The sequence below is a fragment of the Pleurodeles waltl genome, chromosome 1_1, assembly GCF_031143425.1.
Source record: "Pleurodeles waltl isolate 20211129_DDA chromosome 1_1, aPleWal1.hap1.20221129, whole genome shotgun sequence".
NCBI lineage: Eukaryota > Metazoa > Chordata > Amphibia > Caudata > Salamandridae > Pleurodeles > Pleurodeles waltl.
In genome coordinates this window covers 579,293,149-579,312,903 of record NC_090436.1, presented here as the reverse complement: position 1 = coordinate 579,312,903, position 19,755 = coordinate 579,293,149, and positions in this window count along the sequence as shown.

Below are 19,755 nucleotides of genomic sequence, written 5' to 3'. Positions count from 1 at the left end.
CGCACCAATCCCCCTCCAGAACCAGTGGAATATCATATCCACTACCTCAGTCCTTGGCAGGATGAAGCACTCTGGGCACAAAGCCCCCTCCAGAACCAGTGGAGTATCACATCCACTACCTCAGTCCTTGGTAGGATGAAGCACTCTGGGCACAAAGCCCCCTCCAGAAGCAGTGTAGAAAGGCATTCACTACCTCAGTCCTTGGCGGTATGAAGCACTCTGGGCAACAAGCCCCCTCCAGAACCAGTGGGGAAAGGCATCCACTACCTTAGTCCTTGGCAGGATGAAGCAGTCTGGGCACAAAGCCCCCTCCAGAATCAGTGGAGTATCACATCCACTACCTCAGTCCTTGGTAGGATGAAGCACTCTGGGCACAATGCCCCCTCCAGAATCAGTGGAGAAAGGCATCCACTTCCTCTGTCCTTGGCAGGATGAAGCACTCTGGGCACTAATCCCGCTGCAGATCCAGTGGAGAAAGGCATCCACTACCTCAGTCCTTGGCAGGATGAAGCACTCTGGGCACCAAGCCCCCTCCAGAACCAGTGGAGTATCCCATCCACTACCTCAGTCCTTGGCAGGATGAAGCACTCTGGGCACAAAGCCCCCTCCAGAACCAGTGGAGAAAGGCATCCAGTACCTCAGTCCTTGGCAGGATGAAGCACTCTGGGCACCAAGCCCCCTCCAGAACCAGTGGAGTATCCCATCCACTACCTCAGTCCTTGGCAGGATGAAGCACTCTGGGCACAAAGTCCCCTCCAGAACCAGTGGAGAAAGGCATCCACTAACTCAGTCCTTGGCAGGATGAAGCACTCTGGGTATCAAGCCCCCTCCAGCACCAGTGGAGAAAGGCATCCACTACCTCAGTCCTTGGCAGGATGAAGTACTCTGGGCACCAAGCCCCCTCCAGAACCAGTGGAGAAAGGCATTCACTACCTCAGTCCTTGGCAGGATGAAGCACTCTGGGCACCAAGCCCCCTCCAAAACCAGTGGAGTATCACATCCACTACCTCAGTCCTTGGCAGGATGAAGCACTCTGGGCACAAAGGCCCCTCCAGAACCAGTGGAGAAGGCATCCACTACCTCAATCCTTGGCAGTATGAAGCACTCTGGGCACCAAGCCGCCTCCAGAACCAGTGGAGCATCACATCCTATACCTCAGTCCTTGGCAGGATGAAGCACTCTGGGCACAAAGCTCCCTCCAAAACCAGTGGAGTATCACAACCACTACCTCAATCCTTGGCAGGATGAAGCACTCTGGGCACTAATCCTCCTTCCCCGCAGGAACCAGTGGAGAAAGACATCCACTACCTCAGTCCTTGGCAGGATGAAGCACTCTGGGCACCAAGCCCCCTCCAGAACCAGTGGAGAAAAGCATCCACTACCTCAATCCTTGAAAGGATGAAGCACTCTGGCACCAAGCCCCCTCCAGAACCATTGGAATATCACATCCACTACCTCAGTCCTTGGTAGGATGAAGCACTCTGGGCACAAAGGCCCCTCCAGAACCAGTGGAGAAAGGCGTCCACTACCACAGTCCTTGGCAGGATGAAGCACTCTAGGCACCAAGCCCCCTCCAGAAACAGTGGAGAAAGGCATCCACTACCTCAGTCCTTGGCAGGATGAAGTACTCTGGGCACCAAGCCCCCTCCAGAACCAGTGGAGAAAGGCATCCACTACCTCAGACCTTGGCAAGATGAAGCACTCTGGGCTCCAAGCCACCTCCAGAACCAGTGGAATATCACATCCACTACCTCAGTCCTTGGCAGTATGAAGCAGTCTGGGCACAAAGCCCCCTCCAGAACCAGTGGAGTATCACATCCACAACCTCAGTCCTTGGCAGGATGAAGCACTCTGGGCACAAAGCCCCCTCCAGAACCAGTGGAGAAAGGCATCCACTACCTCAGTCCTTGGCAGTATGAAGCACTCTGGGCACCAAGCACCTTCCAGAACCAGTGGAGAAAGGCATGCACTACCTTAGTCCTTGGCAGGATGAAGCACTCTGGGCACAAAGCCCCCTCCAGAACCAGTGGAGTATCACATCCCCTACCTCAGTGCTTGGCAGGATGAAGTACTCTGGGCACAAAGCCCCCTCCAGAACTAGTGGAGTATCACATCTACTACCTCATTCCTTGGCAGGATGAAGCACTCTGGGCACAAAGCCACCTCCAGAACCAGTGGAGAAAGGCATCCACTACCTCAGTCCTTGGCAGGATGAAGCACGTTGGGCACCAAGCCCCCTCCAGAACCAGTGTAGTGTCACATCCACTACCTCAGTCCTTGGCAGGATGAAGCAGTCTGGGCACCAACCCCCCTCCAGAACCAGTGGAGAAAGGCATCCACTACCTTAGTACTTGGCAGGATGAAGCACTCTGGGCACAAAGCCCCCTCCAGAACCAGTGGAGTATCACATCTACTACCTCAGTGTTTGGCAGGATGAAGCACTCTGGGCACAAAGCCCCCTCCAGAACAAGTGGAGTATCACATCCACTACCTCATTCCTTGGCAGGATGAAGCACTCTGGGCACAAAGCCCCCTCCAGAACCAGTGGAGAAAGGCATCCACTACCTCAGTCCTTGGCAGGATGAAGCACGTTGGGCACCAAGCCCCCTCCAGAACCAGTGGAGTATCACATCCACTACCTCAGTCCTTGGCAGGATGAAGCACTCTGGGCACAAAGCTCCCTCCAAAACCAGTGGAGTATCACAACCACTACCTCAATCCTTGGCAGGATGAAGCACTCTGGGCACTAATCCTCCTTCCCCGCAGGAACCAGTGGAGAAAGGCATCCACTAACTCAGTCCTTGGCAGGATGAAGCACTCTGGGCACCAAGCCCCCTCCTGAACCAGTGGAGAAAAGCATCCACTACCTCAATCCTTGACAGGATGAAGCACTCTGGCACCAAGCCCCCTCCAGAACCATTGGAGTATCACATCCACTACCTCAGTCCTTGGTAGGATGAAGCACTCTAGGCACAAAGCCCCCTCCAGAACCAGTAGAGTATCACATCCACTACCTCACTCCTTGGCAGAATGAAACACTCTGGGATCAAAGCCCCCTCCAGAACCAGTGGAGAAAGGCATCCACTACCTCAGTCCTTGGCTGGATGAAGTACTCTGGGCACTAAGCCCCCTCCAGAACCAGTGCAGTACCACATCCACTAACTCAGTCCTTGGCAGGATGAAGCACTCTGGGCACCAACCCCCTCCAGAACCAGTGGAGAAAGGCATCCACTACCTCTGTCCATGGCTGGATGAAGTACTCTGGGCACCAAGCCCCCTCCAGAACCAGTGGAGTATCAAATCCACTACCTCAGTCCTTGGCAGGATGAAACACTCTGGGCACAAAGGCCCCTCCAGAACCAGTGGAGAGAGGCATCCACTACCTCAGTACTTGGCAGTATGAAGCACTCTGGGCACCAAGCCCCCTCCAGAACCAGTGGAGAAAGGCATCCACTACCTCAGTCCTTAGCAGGATGAAGCACTCTGGGCACAAAGCCACCTCCAGAACCAGTGGAGTATCTCATCCACTACCTCACTCCTTGGCAGGATGAAGCACTCTGGGCACAACGCCACCTCCAGAACCAGTGGAGAAAGACATCCACTACCTAAGTCCTTGGAAGGATGAAGCACTCGTAGGCACCAAGCCCCTCCAGAACCAGTGGAGCATCACATCCACTACCTCAATCCTTGACAGGATGAAGCACTCTGGCACCAAGCCCCCTCCAGAACCAGTGGAGTATCACATCCACTACCTCAGTCCTTGGCAGGATGAAGCACTCTGGGCACCAAGCCCCCTCCAGAACCAGTGGAGAAAGGCATCCACTACCTCAGTCCTTGGCAGGATGAAGCACTCTGGGCACAAAGCCCCCTCCAGAACCAGTGAGTATCACATCCACTACCTCAGTCCTTGGCAGGATGAAGCACTCTTGGCACAAAGCACCCTCCAGAACCAGTGGAGAAAGGCATCCACTACCTCAGTCCTTGGCAGGATGAAGAACTTTAGGCACCAAGCCCCCTCCAGAACTAGTGGAGTATCACATCCACTACCTCAGTCCTTGGCTGGATGAAGCACTCTGGGCACCAAGCCCCCTCCAGAACCAGTGGAGAAAGGCATACACTACCTCAGTCCTTGGCAGGATGAAGTACTCTGGGCACCAAGCCCCCTCCAGAACCAGAGGAGAAAGGCATCCACTACCTCAGTCCTTGGCAGAATGAATCACTCTGGGCACCAAGCCCATTTCAGAACCAGTGGAGTATCACATCCACTACTTCAGTCCTTGGCAGGATGAAGCACTCTGGGCACCATGCCCCCTCCAGAACCAGTGGAGTATCACATCCACTACCTTAGTCCTTGGCAGGATGAATCACTCTGGGCACAAAGGCCCCTCCAGAACCAGTGGAGAAAGGCATCCACTACCTCAGTCCTAAGCAGAATGAAGTACTCTGGGCACCAAGCCCCCTCCAGAGCCAGTGGAGAAAGGCATCCACTACCTCAGTCCTTGGCAGGATAAATCACTCTGGGCACCAAGCCCCCTTCAGAACCAATGGAGTATCACATCCACTACCTCAGTCCTTGGCAGGATGAAGCACTCTAGGCACAAAGCCCCCTCCAGAAACAGTGGAGTATCACATCCACTACCTCATTCCTTGGCAGGATGAAGCACTCTGGGCACAAAGCCCCCTCCAGAACCAGTGGAGAAAGGCATCCACTACCTCAGTCCTTGGCAGGATGAAGCACTCTGGGCACCAAGCCCCCTCCAAAACCAGTGGAGTATCACATCCACTACCTCAGTCCTTGGCAGGATGAAGCACTCTGGGCACAAAGGCCCCTCCAGAACCAGTGGAGAAGGCATCCACTACCTCAATCCTTGGCAGTATGAAGCACTCTGGGCACCAAGCCGCCTCCAGAACCAGTGGAGCATCACATCCTATACCTCAGTCCTTGGCAGGATGAAGCACTCTGGGCACAAAGCTCCCTCCAAAACCAGTGGAGTATCACAACCACTACCTCAATCCTTGGCAGGATGAAGCACTCTGGGCACTAATCCTCCTTCCCCGCAGGAACCAGTGGAGAAAGACATCCACTACCTCAGTCCTTGGCAGGATGAAGCACTCTGGGCACCAAGCCCCCTCCAGAACCAGTGGAGAAAAGCATCCACTACCTCAATCCTTGAAAGGATGAAGCACTCTGGCACCAAGCCCCCTCCAGAACCATTGGAATATCACATCCACTACCTCAGTCCTTGGTAGGATGAAGCACTCTGGGCACAAAGGCCCCTCCAGAACCAGTGGAGAAAGGCGTCCACTACCACAGTCCTTGGCAGGATGAAGCACTCTAGGCACCAAGCCCCCTCCAGAAACAGTGGAGAAAGGCATCCACTACCTCAGTCCTTGGCAGGATGAAGTACTCTGGGCACCAAGCCCCCTCCAGAACCAGTGGAGAAAGGCATCCACTACCTCAGACCTTGGCAAGATGAAGCACTCTGGGCTCCAAGCCACCTCCAGAACCAGTGGAATATCACATCCACTACCTCAGTCCTTGGCAGTATGAAGCAGTCTGGGCACAAAGCCCCCTCCAGAACCAGTGGAGTATCACATCCACAACCTCAGTCCTTGGCAGGATGAAGCACTCTGGGCACAAAGCCCCCTCCAGAACCAGTGGAGAAAGGCATCCACTACCTCAGTCCTTGGCAGTATGAAGCACTCTGGGCACCAAGCACCTTCCAGAACCAGTGGAGAAAGGCATGCACTACCTTAGTCCTTGGCAGGATGAAGCACTCTGGGCACAAAGCCCCCTCCAGAACCAGTGGAGTATCACATCCCCTACCTCAGTGCTTGGCAGGATGAAGTACTCTGGGCACAAAGCCCCCTCCAGAACTAGTGGAGTATCACATCTACTACCTCATTCCTTGGCAGGATGAAGCACTCTGGGCACAAAGCCACCTCCAGAACCAGTGGAGAAAGGCATCCACTACCTCAGTCCTTGGCAGGATGAAGCACGTTGGGCACCAAGCCCCCTCCAGAACCAGTGTAGTGTCACATCCACTACCTCAATCCTTGGCAGGATGAAGCAGTCTGGGCACCAACCCCCCTCCAGAACCAGTGGAGAAAGGCATCCACTACCTTAGTACTTGGCAGGATGAAGCACTCTGGGCACAAAGCCCCCTCCAGAACCAGTGGAGTATCACATCTACTACCTCAGTGTTTGGCAGGATGAAGCACTCTGGGCACAAAGCCCCCTCCAGAACAAGTGGAGTATCACATCCACTACCTCATTCCTTGGCAGGATGAAGCACTCTGGGCACAAAGCCCCCTCCAGAACCAGTGGAGAAAGGCATCCACTACCTCAGTCCTTGGCAGGATGAAGCACGTTGGGCACCAAGCCCCCTCCAGAACCAGTGGAGTATCACATCCACTACCTCAGTCCTTGGCAGGATGAAGCACTCTGGGCACCAAGCCCCCTCCAGAACCAGTGGAGAAAGGCATCCACTACCTTAGTACTTGGCAGGATGAAGCACTCTGGGCACAAAGCACCCTCCAGAACCAGTGGAGTATCACATCTACTACCTCAGTGTTTGGCAGGATGAAGCACTCTGGGCACAAAGCCCCCTCCAGAACCAGTGGAGAAAGGCATCCACTACCTCAGTCCTTGGCAGGATGAAGCACGTTGGGCACCAAGCCCCCTCCAGAACCAGTGGAGTATCACATCCACTACCTCAGTCCTTGGCAGGATGAAGTACTCTGGGCAACAAGCCCCCTCCAGAACCAGTGGAGAAAGGCATCCACTACCTCAGTCCTTGGCAGGATGAATCACTCTGGGCAACAAGCCCCCTTCAGAACCAGTGGAGTATCACATCCACTACTTCAGTCCTTGGCAGGATGAAGCACTCTGGGCACCAAGCCCCCTCCAGAACCAGTGGAGTATCACATCCACTACCTCAGTCCTTGGCAGGATGAAGCACTCTGGGCACAAAGGCCCCTCCAGAACCAGTGGAGAAGGCATCCACTACCTCAATCCTTGGCAGAATGAAGCACTCTGGGCACCAAGCCCCCTCCAGAACCAGTGGAGCATCACATCCAATACCTCAGTCCTTGGCAGGATGAAGCACTCTGGGCACAAAGCTCCCTCCAAAACCAGTGGAGTATCACAACCACTACCTCAATCCTTGGCAGGATGAAGCACTCTGGGCACTAATCCTCCTTCCCCGCAGGAACCAGTGGAGAAAGGCATCCACTACCTCAGTCCTTGGCAGGATGAAGCACTCTGGGCACCAAGCCCCCTCCAGAACCAGTGGAGAAAAGCATCCACTACCTCAATCCTTGACAGGATGAAGCACTCTGGCACCAAGCCCCCTCCAGAACCATTGGAGTATCACATCCACTACCTCAGTCCTTGGTAGGATGAAGCACTCTAGGCACAAAGCCCCCTCCAGAACCAGTAGAGTATCACATCCACTACCTCAGTCCTTGGCAGAATGAAACACTCTGGGATCAAAGCCCCCTCCAGAACCAGTGGAGAAAGGCATCCACTACCTCAGTCCTTGGCTGGATGAAGTACTCTGGGCACTAAGCCCCCTCCAGAACCAGTGCAGTACCACATCCACTAACTCAGTCCTTGGCAGGATGAAGCACTCTGGGCACCAACCCCCTCCAGAACCAGTGGAGAAAGGCATCCACTACCTCAGTCCTTGGCTGGATGAAGTACTCTGGGCACCAAGCCCCCTCCAGAACCAGTGGAGTATCAAATCCACTACCTCAGTCCTTGGCAGGATGAAACACTCTGGGCACAAAGGCCCCTCCAGAACCAGTGGAGAGAGGCATCCACTACCTCAGTCCTTGGCAGTATGAAGCACTCTGGGCACCAAGCCCCCTCCAGAACCAGTGGAGAAAGGCATCCACTACCTCAGTCCTTAGCAGGATGAAGCACTCTGGGCACAAAGCCCCCTCCAGAACCAGTGGAGTATCTCATCCACTACCTCACTCCTTGGCAGGATGAAGCACTCTGGGCACAACGCCACCTCCAGAACCAGTGGAGAAAGACATCCACTACCTAAGTCCTTGGAAGGATGAAGCACTCGTAGGCACCAAGCCCCTCCAGAACCAGTGGAGCATCACATCCACTACCTCAATCCTTGACAGGATGAAGCACTCTGGCACCAAGCCCCCTCCAGAACCAGTGGAGTATCACATCCACTACCTCAGTCCTTGGCAGGATGAAGCACTCTGGGCACCAAGCCCCCTCCAGAACCAGTGGAGAAAGGCATCCACTACCTCAGTCCTTGGCAGGATGAAGCACTCTGGGCACAAAGCCCCCTCCAGAACCAGTGAGTATCACATCCACTACCTCAGTCCTTGGCAGGATGAAGCACTCTTGGCACAAAGCACCCTCCAGAACCAGTGGAGAAAGGCATCCACTACCTCAGTCCTTGGCAGGATGAAGAACTTTAGGCACCAAGCCCCCTCCAGAACTAGTGGAGTATCACATCCACTACCTCAGTCCTTGGCTGGATGAAGCACTCTGGGCACCAAGCCCCCTCCAGAACCAGTGGAGAAAGGCATACACTACCTCAGTCCTTGGCAGGATGAAGTACTCTGGGCACCAAGCCCCCTCCAGAACCAGAGGAGAAAGGCATCCACTACCTCAGTCCTTGGCAGGATGAATCACTCTGGGTACCAAGCCCATTTCAGAACCAGTGGAGTATCACATCCACTACTTCAGTCCTTGGCAGGATGAAGCACTCTGGGCACCAAGCCCCCTCCAGAACCAGTGGAGTATCACATCCACTACCTTAGTCCTTGGCAGGATGAATCACTCTGGGCACAAAGGCCCCTCCAGAACCAGTGGAGAAAGGCATCCACTACCTCAGTCCTTGGCAGTATGAAGCACTCTGGGCACCAAGCTCCCTCCAGAACCAGTGTAAAACGGCATCCACTACCTCAGTCCTAAGCAGAATGAAGTACTCTGGGCACCAAGCCCCCTCCAGAGCCAGTGGAGAAAGGCATCCACTACCTCAGTCCTTGGCAGGATGAATCACTCTGGGCACCAAGCCCCCTTCAGAACCAGTGGAGTATCACATCCACTACCTCAGTCCTTGGCAGGATGAAGCACTCTGGGCACAAAGCCCCCTCCAGAAACAGTGGAGTATCACATCCACTACCTCATTCCTTGGCAGGATGAAGCACTCTGGGCACAAAGCCCCCTCCAGAACCAGTGGAGAAAGGCATCCACTACCTCAGTCCTTGGCAGGATGAAGCACTCTGGGCACCAAGCCCCCTCCAAAACCAGTGGAGTATCACATCCACTACCTCAGTCCTTGGCAGGATGAAGCACTCTGGGCACAAAGCCCCCTCCAGAACTAGTGGAGTATCACATCCACTACCTCAGACCTTGGCAGGATGAAGCACTCTGGGCACAAAGCCCCCTCCAGAACCAGTGGAGAAAGGCATCCACTACCTCTGTCCTTGGCAGGATGAAGCACTTTGGGCACCAACCCCCCTTCAGAACCAGTGGAGTATCACATCCACTACCTCAGTCCTTGGCACGATGAAGCACTCTGAGCACCAAGCCCACTCCAGAACCAGTGGAGCATCACATCCAATACCTCAGTCCTTGGCAGGATGAAGCACTCTGGGCACAAAGCCCCCTCCAAAACCAGTGGAGTATAACAACCACTACCTCAATCCTTGGCAGGATGAAGCACTCTGGGCACTAATCCTCCTTCCCCGCAGGAACCAGTGGAGAAAGGCATCCACTACCTCAGTCCTTGGCAGGATGAAGCACTCTGGGCACCAAGCCCCCTCCAGAACCAGTGGAGAAAAGCATCCACTACCTCAATCTTTGATAGGATGAAGCACTCTGGCACCAAGCCCCCTCCAGAACCATTGGAGTATCACATCCACTACCTCAGTCCTTGGTAGGATGAAGCACTCTAGGCACAAAGCCCCCTCCAGAACCATTAGAGTATCACATCCACTACCTCAGTCCTTGGCAGAATGAAGCACTCTGGGCACAAAGCCCCCTCCAGAACCAGTGGAGAAAGGCATCCATTACCTCAGTCCTTGGCAGGATGAAGCACTTTGGGCACCAAGCCCCCTCCAGAACCAGTGCAGTACCACATCCACTAACTCAGTCCTTGGCAGGATGAAGCACTCTGAGCACCAACCCCCTCCAGAACCAGTGGAGAAAGGCATCCACTACCTCAGTCTTTGGCTGGATGAAGTACTCTGGGCACCAAGCCCCCTCCAGAACCAGTGGAGATTCACATCCACTACCTCAGTCCTTGGCAGGATGAAACACTCTGGGCACAAAGGCCCCTCCAGAACCAGTGGAGAGAGGCATCCACTACCTCAGTCCTTGGCAGTATGAAGCACTCTGGGCACCAAGCCCCCTCCAGAACCAGTGGAGAAAGGCATCCACTAACTCAGTCCTTAGCAGGACGAAGCCCTCTGGGCACAAAGCCCCCTCCAGAACCAGTGGAGTATCTCATCCACTACCTCACTCCTTGGCAGGATGAAGCACTCTGGGCACAACGCCCCCTCCAGAACCAGTGGAAAAAGACATCCACAACCTAAGTCCTTGGAAGGATGAAGCACTTGTAGGCACCAAGCCCCTCCAGAACCAGTGGAGCATCACATCCACTACCTCAATCCTTGACAGGATGAAGCACTCTGGCACCAAGCCCCCTCCAGAACCATTGGAGTATCACATCCACTACCTCAGTCCTTGGCAGGATGAAGCACTCTGGGCACCAAGCCCCCTCCAGAACTAGTGGAGAAAGGCATCCACTACCTCAGTCCTTGGCAGGATGAATCACTCTGGGCACCAAGCCCCCTTCAGAACCAGTGGAGTATCAGATGCACTACCTCAGTCCTTGGCAGGATGAAGCACTCAGGGCACCAAGCCCCCTCCAGAACCAGTGGAGTATCACATCCACTACCTCGGTCCTTGGCAGGATAAAGCACTCTTGGCACCAAGCCCCCGCCAGAATCAGTGGAGAAAGGCATCCGCTACCTCAGTCCTTGGCAGGATGAAGTACTCTGGGCACAAAGCCCCCTCCAGAACAAGTGGAGAAAGGCATCCACTACCTCAGTACTTGGCAGGATGAATCACTCTGGACACCAAGCCCCCTTCAGAACCAGAGGAGTATCACATCCACTACTTCAGTCCTTGGCAGGATGAAGCACTCTGGGCACCAAGCCCCCTCCAGAACCAGTGGAGTATCACATCCACTACCTCAGTCCTTGGCAGGAAGAAGCACTCTGGGCTCCAAGCCCCCTCCAGAACCAGTGGAGAAAGGCATCCACTACCTAAGTCCTTGGCAGTATGAAGCACTCTGGGCACAAAGCCCTCTCCAGAACCAGTGGAGAAAGGCATCCACTACCTCAGTCCTTAGGAGGATGAAGCACTCTGGGCACAAAGCCCCCTCCAGAACCAGTGGAGTATCTCATCAACTACCTCAGTCCTTGGCAGGATGAAGCACTCTGGGCAGAAAGCCCCCTCCAGAACCAGTGGAGAAAGACATCCACTACCTCAGTCCTTGGCAGGATGAAGCACTCGTAGGCACCAAGCCCCTCAAGAACCAGTGGAGCATCACATCCACTACCTCAGTCCTTGGCAGGATGAAGCACTCTGGGCACAAAGCCCCCTCCAAAACCAGTGGAGTATCACATCCACTACCTCAATCCTTGGCAGGATGAAGCACTCTGGGCACAAAGCCCCCTCCAGAACCAGTGGAGAAAGGTATCCACTACCTCAGTCCTTGGCAGGATGAAGCACTGTGGGTACCAAGCCCCCTCCAGAACCAGTGGAGAAAGGCATTCACTACCTCAGTCCTTGGCAGCATGAATCACTCTGGGCACCAAGCCCCCTTCAGAACCAGTGGAGTATCACATCCACTACCTCATTCCTTGGCAGGATGAAGCACTCTGGGCACAAATCCCCGTCCAGAACCAGTGGAGAATCACATCCACTACCTCAGTCCTTGGCAGGATGAAGCACTGTGGGTACCAAGCCCCCTCCAGAACCAGTGGAGAAAGGCATTCACTACCTCAGTCCTTGGCAGCATGAATCACTCTGGGCACCAAGCCCCCTTCAGAACCAGTGGAGTATCACATCCACTACCTCATTCCTTGGCAGGATGAAGCACTCTGGGCACAAATCCCCGTCCAGAACCAGTGGAGAATCACATCCACTACCTCAGTCCTTGGCAGGATGAAGCACTCGGGGCACAAAGCCCCCTCCAGAACCAGTGGAGAAAGGCATCCACTACCTCAGTCCTTGGCAGGATGAAGCACTCTGGGCACAAAGTCCCCTCCAGAACCAGAGGAGTATCACATCCACTACCTCAGTCATTGGCAGGATGAAGCACTCTGGGCACCAAGCCCCCTCCAGAACCAGTGGAGAAAGGCATCCACTACCTTAGTCCTTGGCAGGATGAAGCACTCTGGGCACAAAGCCCCCTCCAGAACCAGTGGAGTATCACATCCCCTACCTCATTCCTTGGCAGGATGAAGCACTCTGGACACAAAGCCCCCTCCAGAACCAGTGGAGAAAGGCATCCACTACCTCAGTCCTTGGCAGGCTGAAGCACTTTGGGCACCAAGCCCCCTCCAGAACCAGTGGAGTATCACATCCACTACCTCAGTCCTTGGCAGGATGAAGTACTCTGGGCACCAAGCCACCCTCCAGAACTAGTGGAGTATCAAATCCACTACCTCAGTCCTTGGCAGGATGAAGCACTCTAGGCACAAAACCCCCTCCAGAACCAGTGGAGAAAGGCATCCACTACCTCAGTCCTTGGCAGGATGAAGAACTTTGGGCACCAAGCAACCTCCAGAACCAGTGGAGTATCACATCCACTACCTCAGTCCTTGGCAGGATGAAGAACTCTGGGCACCAAGCCCCCTCCAGAACCAGTGGAGAAAGGCATCCACTACCTCAGTTCTTGGCTGGATGAACTTCTCTGGGCACCAAGCCCCCTCCAGAACCAGTGGAGAAAGGCATCCACTACCTCAGTCCTTGGCAGGATGAATCACTCTGGGCACCAAGCCCCCTTCAGAACCAGTAGAGTATCACATCCACTACCTCTGTCCTTTGCAGGATGAAGCACTCTGGGCACCAAACCCCCTCCAGAACCAGTGGAGAAAGGCATCCACTACCCCAGTCCTTGGCTGGATGAAGTACTCTGGGCACCAAGCCCCCTCCAGAACCAGTGGAGAAAGGCATCCACTACCTCAGTCCTTGGCAGGATGAATCACTCTGGGCACCAAGCCCCCTTCAGAACCAGTGGAGTATCACATCCACTACCTCAGTCCTTGGCAGGATGAAGCACTCTGCGCACCAAGCCCCCTCCAGAACTAGTGGAGTATCATATCCACTACCTCAGTCCTTGGCAGGATGAAGCACTCTAGGCACAAAGCCCCCTCCAGAACCAGTGGAGAAAGGCATCCACTACCTCAGTCCTTGGCAGGATGAAGCACTCTGGGCACCAAGCCCCCTCCAAAACCAGTGGAGTATCACATCCACTACCTCAGTCCTTGGCAGGATGAAGCACTCTGGGCATAAAGCTCCCTCCAGAACCAGTGGAGAAAGGCATCCACTACCTCAGTCCTTGGCAGGATGAAGCACTCTGGGCACAAAGCCCCCTCCAAAACCAGTGGAGTATCACATTCAATACATTTGTCCTTGGTACGATGAAGCACTCTGGGCACCAGGCCCCCTCCAGAAACAGTGGTGAAAGGCATCCACTACCTCAGACCTTGGCAGGACGAAGTACTCTGGGCACCAAGCCCCGTCCAGAGCCAGTGGAGAAAGGCATCCACTACCTCAGTCTTTGGCAGTATGAAGCACTCTGGGCACCAAGCCCCTTCCAGAACCAGTGGAGAAAGGCATCCACCACCTTAGTCCTTGGCAGGATAAAACACTCTGGGCACAAGGCCCCCTCCAGAACCAGTGGAGTATCACATCCCCTACCTCATTCCTTGGCAGGATGAAGCACTCTGGGCACAAAGCCCCCTCCAGAACTAGTGGAGTATCACATCCACTACCTCAGTCCTTGTCAGGATGAAGCACTCTTGGCACAAAGCCCCCTCCAGAACCAGTGGAGAAAGGCATCCACTACCTCAGTCCTTGGCAGGATGAAGAACTTTAGGCACCAAGCCCTCTCCAGAACTAGTGGAGTATCACATCCACTACCTCAGTCCTTGGCAGGATGAAGCACTCTGGGCACCAAGCCCCCTCCAGAACCAGTGGAGAAAGGCATCCACTACCTCTGTCCTTGGTTGGATGAAGTACTCTGGGCACCAAGCCCCCTCCAGAACCAGTGGAGAAAGGCATCCACTACCTCAGTCCTTGGCAGGATGAATCGCTCTGGGCACCAAGCCCCCTTCAGAACTAGTGGAGTATCACATCCACTACCTCAGTCCTTGGCAGGATGAAGCACTCTGGGTACTAAGCCCCCTACAGAACCAGTGGAGAAAGGAATTCACTACCTCAGTCCTTGGCAGGATGAAGTACTCTGGGCACCAAGCCCCCTCCAGAACCAGTGGAGAAAGGCATCCACTTCCTCAGTCCTTGGCAGGATGAAGCACTCTGGGCACAAAGCACCCTCCAGAACCAGTGGAGTATCACATCCACTACCTCAGTCCTTGGCAGAATGAAGCACTCTGGGCACAAAGGCCCCTCCAGAACCAGTGGAGAAAGGCATCCACTACCTCAGTCCTTGGCAGGATGAAGCACTCTGGGCACCAAGCCCCCTCCAGAAACAGTGGTGAAAGGCATTCACTACCTCAGTCCTTGGCAGGACGAAGTACTCTGGGCACCAAGCCCCCTCCAGAACCAGTGGAGAAAGGCATCCACTACCTCAGTCCTTGGCAGGATGAAGCACTCTGGTCACCAAGCCCCCTCCAGAACCAGTGGAATATCACATCCACTAACTCAGTCCTTGGCAGAATGAAGCAGTCTGGGTACAAAACCCCCTCTAGGACCAGTGAAGTATCACATCCACTACCTCAGTCCTTGGCAGGATGAAGCACTCTGGGCACAAAGCCCCCTCCAGGACCAGTGGAGAAAGGCACCCACTACCTCAGTCCTTGGCAGGATGAAGCACTTTGGGCACCAAGCCTCCTCCAGAACCAGTGGAGTATCACATTCACTACCTCAGTCCTTGGCAGGATGAGGCACTCTGGGCACCAAGCCCCCTCCAGAACTAGTGGAGTATCACATCCACTACCTCAGTCCTTGGCAGGATGAAGCACTCTGGGCACAAAGCCCCCTCCTGAACCAGTGGAGAAAGGTATCCACTACCTCAGTCCTTGGCAGGATGAAGAACTTTAGGCACCAAGCCCCCTCCAGAACTAGTGGAGTATCACATCCACTATCTCAGTCCTTGGCAGGATGAAGCTCTCTGGGCACCAAGCCCCCTCCAGAACCAGTGGAGAAAGGCATCCACTACCTCAGTCCTTGGCTGGATGAAGTACTCTGGGCACCAAGCCCCTCCAGAACCAGTGGAGAAAGGCATCCACTACCTCAGTCCTTCGCAGGATGAATCGCTCTGGGCACCAAGCCCCCTTCAGAACCAGTGAGTATCACTTCCACTACCTCTGTCCTTGGCAGGATGAAGCACTCTGGGCACCAAGCCCCCTCCAGAACCAGTGGAGAAAGGCAATCACTACCTCAGTCCTTGGCAGGATGAATCACTCTGGGCACCAAGCCCCTTTCAGAACCAGTGGAGTATCGCATCCACTACCTCAGTCCTTGGCAGGATGAAGCACTCTGGGTACCAAGCCCCCTCCAGAACCAGTGGAGTATCACATCCACTACCTCAGTCCTTGGCAGGATGAAGCACTCTGGGCACCAAGCCCCCTCCAGAACCAGTGGAGTATCACATCCACTACCTCAGTCCTTGGCAGGATGAAGCACTCTGGGCACCAAGCCCCCTCCAGAACCAGTGGAGAAAGGCATCCACTACCTCAGTCCTTGGCAGGATGAATCGCTCTGGGCACCAAGCCCCCTTCAGAACTAGTGGAGTATCACATCCACTACCTCAGTCCTTGGCAGGATGAAGCCCTCTGGGCACAAAGCCCACTCCAGGACCAGTGGAGAAAGGCATCCACTACCTCAGTCCTTGGCAGGATGAAGCACTTTGGGCACCAAGCCCCCTCCAGAACCAGTGGAGTATCACATTCACTACCTCAGTCCTTGGCAGGATGAGGCACTCTGGGCACCAAGCCCCCGCCAGAACTAGTGGAGTATCACATCCACTACCTCAGTCCTTGGCAGGATGAAGCACTCTGGGCACAAAGCCCCCTCCAGAACCAGTGGAGAAAGGCATCCACTACCTCAGTCCTTGGCAGGATGAAGAACTTTAGGCACCAAGCCCCCTCCAGAACTAGTGGAGTATCACATCCACTATCTCAGTCCTTGGCAGGATGAAGCACTCTGGGCACCAAGCCCCCTCCAGAACCAGTGGAGAAAGGCATCCACTACCTCAGTCCTTGGCTGGATGAAGTACTCTGGGCACCAAGCCCCTCCAGAACTAGTGGAGAAAGGCATCCACTACCTCAGTCCTTCGCAGGATGAATCGCTCTGGGCACCAAGCCCCCTTCAGAACCAGTGAGTATCACTTCCACTACTTCTGTCCATGGCAGGATGAAGCACTCTGGGCACCAAGCCCCCTCCAGAACCAGTGGAGAAAGGCAATCACTACCTCAGTCCATGGCAGGATGAATCACTCTGGGCACCAAGCCCCTTTCAGAACCAGTGGAGTATCGCATCCACTACCTCAGTCCTTGGCAGGATGAAGCACTCTGGGTACCAAGCCCCCTCCAGAACCAGTGGAGTATCACATCCACTACCTCAGTCCGTGGCAGGATGAAGCACTCTGGGCACCAAGCCCCCTCCAGAACTAGTGGAGTATCACATCCACTACCACAGTCCTTGGCAGGATGAAGCACTCTGGGCACCAAGCTCCCTCCAGAACCAGTGGAGAAAGGCATCCACTACCTCAGTCCTTGGCAGGATGAATCGCTCTGGGCACCAAGCCCCCTTCAGAACTAGTGGAGTATCACATCCACTACCTCTGTCCTGGCAGGATGAAGCACTCTGGGCACCAAGCCCCCTCCAGAACCAGTGGAGAAAGGCATCCACTACCTCAGTCCTTGTCTGGATGAAGTACTCTGGGCACCAAGCCCCCTCCAGAACCAGTGGAGAAAGGCATCCACTACCTCAGTCCTTGGCAGGATGAATCACTCTGGGCACCAAACCCCCTTCAGAAGCAGTGGAGTATCGCATCCACTACCTCAGTCCTTGGCAGGATGAAGCACTCTCGGCACCAAGCCCCCTCCCGAACCAGTGGAGTATCACATCCACTACCTCCGTCCTTGGCAGGATGAAGCCCTGTGGGCACAAAGCCCCCTCCAGAACTAGTGGAGTATCACATCCACTACCTCATTCCTTGACAGGATGAAGCACTCTGGGCACAAAGCCCTCTCTATAACAAGGGGAGAAAGGCATCAACTACCTCAGTCCTTGGCAGGATGAAGCACGTTGGGCACTAACCCCCCTCCAGAACCAGTGGAGTATCACATCCACTACCTCAGTCACTGGCAGGATGAAGCACTCTGGGCACAAAGCCCCCTCCAGAACCAGTGGAGAAAGGCATCCACTACCTCAGTCCATGGCAGGATGAAGAACTTTAGGCACCAAGCCCCCTCCAGAACTAGTGAAGTATCACATCCACTACCTCAGTCCTTGGCAGGATGAAGCACTCTGGGCACCAAGCCCCCTCCAGAACCAGTGGAGAAAGGCATCCACTACCTCAGTCCTTGTCTGGATGAAGTACTCTGGGCACCAAGCCCCCTCCAGAACCAATGGAGAAAGTCATCCACTACCTCTGTCCTTGGCAGGATGAATCGCTTTGGGCACCAAGCCCCCTTCAGAACCAGTGGAGTATCACTTCCACTACCTCTGTCCTTGGCAGGATTAAGCACTCTGGGCACCAAGCCCCCTCCAGAACCAGTGGAGAAAGGCATCCACTACCTCAGTCCTTGGCTGAATGAAGTACTCTGGGCACCAAGCCCCCTCCAGAACCAGTGGAGAAAGGCATCCACTACCTCAGTCCTGGGCAGGATGAATCACTCTGGGCACCAAGCCCCTTTCAGAACCAGTGGAGTATCGCATCCACTACCTCAGTCCTTGGCAGGATGAAGCACTCTGGGCACCAAGCCCCCTCCAGAACCAGTGGAGTATCACATCCATTACCTCAGTCCTTGGCAGGATGAAGCACTCTGGGCACCAAGCCCCCTCCAGAACTAGTGGAGTATCACATCCACTACCTCAGTCCTTGGCAGGATGAAGCACTCTGGGCACCAAGCCCCCTCCAGAACCAGTGGAGAAAGGCATCCACTACCTAATTCCTTGGCTGGATGAAGTACTCTGGGTACCAAGCCCCCTCCAGAACCAGTGGAGAAAGGCATCCACTACCTCAGTCCTTGGCAGGATGAATCGCTTTGGGCACCAAGCCCCTATCAGAACCAGTGGAGTATCACATCCACTACCTTAGTCCTTGGCAGGATGAAGCACTCTGGGCACCAAGCCCCCTCCAGAACCAGTGGAGAAAGGCATCCACTACCTCAGTCCTTGGCTGGATGAAGTACTCTGGGCACCAAGCCCCCTCCAGAACCAGTGGAGAAAGGCATCCACTACCTCAGTCCTTGGCAGGATGAATCACTCTGGGCACCAAACCCCCTTCAGAACCAGTGGAGTATCGCATCCACTACCTCAGTCCTTGGCAGGATGAAGCACTCTGGGCACCAAGCCCCCTCCAGAACCAGTGGAGTATCACATCCACTACCTCAGTCCTTGGCAGGATGAAGCACTCTGGGCACAAAGCCCCCTCCAGAACTAGTGGAGTATCACATCCACTACCTCATTCCTTGGCAGGATAAAGCACTCTTGGCACAAAGCCCCCTCTATAACCAGTGGAGTATCACATCCACTACCTCATTCCTTGGCAGGATAAAGCACTCTGAGCACAAAGCCCCCTCTATAACCAGTGGAGAAAGGCATCCACTACCTCAGTCCTTGGCAGGATGAAGTACTCTGGGCACCAAGCCCCCTCCAGAACCAGTGGAGAAAGGCTTCCACTACCTCAGTCCTTGGCAGGATGAAGTACTCTGGGCACCAAGCCCCCTCCAGAACCAGTGGAGTATCACATCCACTACCTCAGTCCTTGGCAGGATGAAGCACTCTGGGCACAAAGCCCCCTCCAGAACTAGTGGAGTATCACATCCACTACCTCATTCCTTGGCAGGATAAAGCACTCTGAGCACAAAGCCCCCTCTATAACCAGTGGAGAAAGGCATCCACTACCTCAGTCCTTGGCAGGATGACTCACTCTGGGCACCAAGCCCCCTTCAGAACCAGTGGAGTATCACATCCACTACTTCAGTTCTTGGCAGGATGAAGCTCTCTGGGCACCAAGCCCCTTCCAGCACCAGTGGAGTATCACATCCACTACCTCAGTCCTTGGCAGGATGAAGCACTCTGGGCACAAAGGCCCCTCCAGAACCAGTGGAGAAAGGCATCCACTACCTCAGTCCTTGGCAGTATGAAGCACTCTGGGCACCAAGCCCCCTCCAGAACCAGTGGAGGACGGCATCCACTACCTCAGTCCTTAGCAGGATGAAGTACTCTGGGCACCAAGCCCCCACCAGAACCAGTGGAGAAAGGCATCCACTACCTCAGTCCTTGGCAGG